Raw genomic sequence first — 5860 nt, 5'->3', positions numbered from 1 at the left:
TCTCACACACACACACACACACACACACTGAAAGAGGAGAAGACAGAGGCAGAGCCCAAAGAACAAAGGGCCCTGTTTAAATTTTTATGTTTTATTTTTTTTAGCATCGGTTTTGTTTGGTTGTTCCTTCATATTTTCAGCCATCCGTAATCACAGCCTTTTGTTCGGCTCTGAATTCAGGTTAGACCCGTCCTGAGGTGCACCCCCCCACCCCCCCCCAGGTCCCTCTTCTCCAGAGTTTTGATTGGTGGTCTCTGTACGATGCGCTGAAGGCCTAATGACTAGGCTCGGTCGTCTGGAGGGCGTTCGTCTGTCAGCCGGGGGACAGGTGGCCCCATTCCGCAGACACTCGCCAGGAACAATAGCAGGTGCATTCTGGGCCTGGAGCCCTTAACCTGTCACCTGTCACCTGTCACCTGTTACCTGTGTCTCACCTGCGCCGCAGCGGGGATCCGTTTGGGTTCCTCTGCAACCTCAGTTCTCTGGGTTTAGAGTGTATAAGGTGGCACTGTTGTATTATGGGTAAGGAACTAGCTTTACACCTCACCAGCCAGCGGAGGATGGGCTGCCCCTCTATAGCCGGGTTTTTACCTCACACATTTGCTATTTCTTCTGCCTGAACCTGCTCTGCTCTGTCCCTGGATTAACTCTCAGAAATAAATAAAAATAAAAAAATAAAAAACAAAGTGCCTCAAAAGGTACAAATGTATTTATTTGAGCATTAATTAACCAGGAAAACCCCCCATTGAGATCAAAGTGTCGTTTGCAAGGCTGCCCTTACACGAAACGCAAAGTTACCCAACAAAACAGTTCAGAAACATCAAAGTGGGAATGAGACAGAGGTATAAGGATAATTAAGCTGAGGTTCGCAGCAGGTGCATACTTCAGTAATAGAGTCACTGATGCCTTTTGCTGGGGCGGTACCCTATAGGTACAGAACATTTTACCCCTAGCCAGCAATGTAGTATAATTAATTTATACCTTTCTTGCTTGTAGGAAATGTACTCATTTCTACCCAGAGATAATATTACTGTACTTTTGGGGTACATTTGGGGAATTTGAACCTTGAAAAACAAAAATATACCTCCACTGTAACTTTATTTCAGGGAGTGTGGCAGTGTAGTATAGTGGGTAGAGAACAGGGCTTGCAATATAAAGGTTGCAGGTTCGATTCCCCGTTCAAACATAGCCATTGTACCGTTCAGTAAGGTACTTGACCTGAATGGCTTCAGTGAACACCCCGCTGTCTAAATGGAGGTAATAACACAAAGAAAAAAAAAAATGTTGCGTGTAAGTTGCTCTGGATAAGCACATCTGCTAATGCTAATGCTAACGAGTCGCGGAGAGCTCCGTCTTTGCAGCTTGCCCGTGTCCCGCTTCAAGTCTTGTGGAATGTGGGAAGGACTGTGTCTCGCTCATAGTCAAACTAGAACTTAAGTGTCAGACCACACTTAAGAGTACTGTGTGCAGTTCTGGGGACTGCACAGTAGAAGCACTGGAAAAGGTTCAGAGAAGGGCAACCAGATTGATTCCATGTATAAAAGTTATGAGGAAAAACTTAGGATGATCTCTTTATGTTTAGTAAAAGAGGGAGATTTGATTGTGGCTTTTACATTCATTACAGGGATTAACAAAGTTAACTACAGGCGATTCTTCAGGGTGAGTTTGGTGCGCAGAACGAGGGGGCATAAATGGAAATCGGCGAAGGATAAATTTTACTCAGACATTAGAAGAGAGTGGTCACTAGAAATAGCTCACCAGGACATATAGTGGAGGCAGGGACACTGGGGGGTTTTCACGACCAGGCTTGATAGAGTGCTAGATACTGTTTAACTTTTAGGCAAACTAAGCAGTAGGTGCACTTTAGTGGTAGGAAAAGGCGAGCAACGCTGGGCTTTATGTCATGTCATGTTACGTAACTGTTTTTCTGGAAAGTTTCCCTTCGTGACACTTTTCTTCTCAGCGAGTAGTTACTGCATCAGAACTGTGCCGTGAGATTGTGAATGAGATTGGCTGCACGCAAAGCTTCAAAGCGATGCAGAAGGCTTTCTTCGCTGTATGAGGGAAGACCGGAGTCTTCCACTATGTCTTTGGATGAGTGCCTTCCATGATGCATTAGGGGCCGTCTGTTCGTCACGAGCGATGAACTTTTCTGCAAATCACTGCACTGCTGCATCATTTCGGTCACAAAATCATGCCCGTAAAACTGTTGGCAGTAGATTTATTTAATCCCAGGGTCGTAAAAGTCAGTGTGTCAATTGTGAAATCATGGGCCAATAAACCAGCGTTTCCCAGCATTTCCCCTTCCTCAGTGTGTGTGTGTCTCCAAAGCTACAGAATCTCACGGCACACCGCACTCAAAAGCGTGAAGTATCAACAGTAGTATCAACCTGATATGTATTTTAAGTGGTATTTACGCAAATGGGATCTGCTCATTTACACTTTTTGAATTAAATATTTTTTTTGAAAGGATTTTTCACCTGGCACACCTGACCTCGCCTGACGACACACCTGTTGGGAAACGCTGCTATAAACTGTGGATAAAATGTGGGTAAAAAGAGCAGCGGCCCCTGCTCTGAGCCTCAGGTGATCTCTGATCTCTATCAGAGTCTCGGACGGCCACAGGAAGCTTTCTTGCGTAACAGGGAGTGATGCCATCGCCCGGTGTCTTTGATAAGATCCCTTTGTAAGATTTGGCTTTTTCATGAACCTAGCAGCCAGGCGACTTCTGAAATGGCCTACTGTGCGTGGCACAATAGTTTAATTCACATTGCTGAATGACTGAATGACTGAATGACCGAATGACTGAATGACTGAATGACTGAATGACCCAATGAATGAATGAATGTGTTGGAACTAAGGGCTACAAGCGTGCTAGCTCCATTTTTAGAGACGGTCCACTAACTCTCCTGGCAGCACCTGCCGTCTGTGCGGAACGGAAAGGTTTCAGGTTCAGGTGCATCAAAACGCTGACACAAATGAAAGCTTGCTGCATCGACGCAGCGTGTCACCGTGTATGTTTTCACATAAGACACTCGGATCTGGCGCAGAGGTTCATTCTGGCCTGGAATTACACACTAATGGCACATTATCATGTCCATAAGCACATGACTGACAGCTGAAGGCTGGTCCCGTGTGTTCCTATACATCGTGATACATTTACTCTGATCTAACCTACGGTGTCGGTGCGTACGGTTAGCCAGTTAGCTCATTTAGCCAGGCTAATTGGTGGAAACTCTTTCAAACTCTACCTTAGTCCTCCCTCCTGATTTCCCCTGCCCCTCCTTTCTGATATTCCTATCCTTGTCTAACCCCCCCCCCAAAAAAAAAAAAAAGAAATGCACTTATGCTGACAACTATGTTTAGAACAGCATTTCATGTGCATTTTGCTAGTTTCTGGATGTGATGCTTTGACTTATGGTAGAACCTATGCACTAGTAAGTGGCTTTGGATTAAAAGCGTCTGCCAAATGACTAAAATGTCAAAAAAAAATGGAAACAAAAACCTGCAGACACACCGGCCCTCCGGGACTGGATTTGCCCAGCCCTGATCTCTCTGGAGGCCGTGTTGCACAGTTAGGCAGCAGGGCTCACCTCTCAGAGGTTGCAGGTTCGATTATCAGTTTATGTGTCGGAACTGAACTCTTATCCTGAATAGATTCAGGAAAATATCGAGCGGTGTATAGCAGGCTTCATGTAAGGGAAGTGAGTATGACAGGGATCCTCAAATCTGGCTCTCCAAACAAAATCCAGCTCTGGCTTTTTTTTTTTTTTTTCTCCCTTGCTAATTAACTGAACAATCTGTGCGGCTGATTGGCCAGCGGACTCCCAGGTAAAGGGAAGGGCGACAAGCAGCAGCTCTCGGCCCTGAGGACCCTGATGTGGGGGGGTATAGCAGGGGTATAGCAGGGGGGTATAGCAGGGGTATAACAGGGGTATAGCAGGGGGGTATAGCAGGGGTATAACAGAGGTATAACAGAGGTATAGCAGGGGGGTATAGCAGAGGTATAACAGGGGTATAACAGGGGCATAACAGGGGTATAACAGGGGTATAGCAGGGGTATAACAGAGGTATAGCAGGGGGGTATAGCAGGGGTATGACAGGGGTATAACAGGGGCATAACAGGGGTATAACAGAGGTATAGCAGGGGGGTATAACAGGGGCATAACAGGGGTATGACAGGGGTATGACAGGGGTATAACAGGGGCATAACAGGGGTATAACAGAGGTATAGCAGGGGTATGACAGGGGTATAACAGGGGCATAACAGGGGTATAGCAGGGGTATGACAGGGGTATAACAGGGGCATAACAGGGGTATAACAGAGGTATGACAGGGGTATGACAGGGGTATAACAGGGGCATAACAGGGGTATAGCAGGGGTATAGCAGGGGTATAACAGAGTCCAGTCAGGAGCATATGTAGACTGTTATGGCTCTCATCAAATGTAAAACTTTGGTGCTCGCATACAGGGATCAGCCCCTGCATACATCCAATCCCTTATCACTTACACACCAGTCAGACCCCTCCGTTCCACTGCTCTAGGATGCCTGGCGCCTCCCCCTCGCCGCACCTGCACTTCACGCTCACGACCGCTGTCTGTCCTGGCCCCACGGTGGTGGAATGACCTTTCTGTGGATGTCAGAACAGCAGAGTCTCTGACCTCTTTCAAACGCAGACTGAAGACTGCATCTGTAGTTATTATATTGTAAATTGTATTGTGATTCGGGGTATTCTAGCTGCCAACCATGGTATGCTAGTTATAAAGTTGATGTATTCTTCAAGGGGTCAATTTATATCTATGTGATCATGCTAGGACTCGGAACTGTACTTGGATCCTCAACGCACTCGTCCCTGGTTCTGATTTGCACTTCATTGTACTTCGCTCTTGATAAGAGCGTCTGCTAACTGCCTGTAATGTAATGTAGTGTAATGTACTGTAAGGTAATGTAAGAGAGGGCCCTCCTTGTGCTCTGTCAGCCGAGATATTGGAGGGGAAAGGAGTTTTTTTTGGGGGATTTTCTTTTTTGTTATTATTCTTTGAACAGCATGATGGGACTTCTGGTCGTGTATCACCAATGGGGGGGTTCCGTTTGTGTGGTGTAGACCAGACCGCTAGCCGCTAGCCGCTAGCCGCTAGCCGCTAGCCGCTAACCGCTAACCGCTAACCGCTAACCGCTAACCACTGAACTGTAAATGTAACCGCGGCGACAGGCAACGTGTCAAACCGCAAACTGGCTTCCCGCCGGGCCCTGTTTACGGGCTGTCAGCCGGGATTTGTGGGCGAGGGAGGGGAGCTTTCCATTTTTTGTTGACTCTTCTTTCTTCTTTTTCACTTCGGCAAGACGGGACAGGCCGAGTGCCTGACCGAGCGTGGGGCGCGGGGGGAGAGTTTAGCGTGGGGCGCTGGGGAGAGGTGAACTCTGCCTGACAGGGGCGTGCCATTCCCCTCCGCGACGGCCGGGATCTGGAAGGGGTTTCGGCAGGGTGGAGGTCTGAACACGTCCCCCAGATGAGGTAACAGGCCCTGGAAAGCTGGACAGCTCCTGGATCCCACGGGAATATGACTACTCATCCAGAGAGAGAGGGAAAGATGCATATCAGACATTTACTGTACTAATGCAGCCCTCACACACACACATACGCACATACACACACTCTCACACACACACACATACACACACTCTCACACACACACATACACACTCACACACACACACACACACACACACACACATACACACACTCTCACACACACACATACACACTCACACACACACACACACACACATACACACACACACATACACACATACACACACTCACACACACACACACACACACACACACATACACACTC

The sequence above is a fragment of the Conger conger genome, chromosome 1 (genome assembly GCF_963514075.1).
Source record: "Conger conger chromosome 1, fConCon1.1, whole genome shotgun sequence".
NCBI classification, from domain to species: Eukaryota; Metazoa; Chordata; class Actinopteri; order Anguilliformes; family Congridae; genus Conger; species Conger conger.
Note: the sequence above shows the minus strand (reverse complement) of the source record.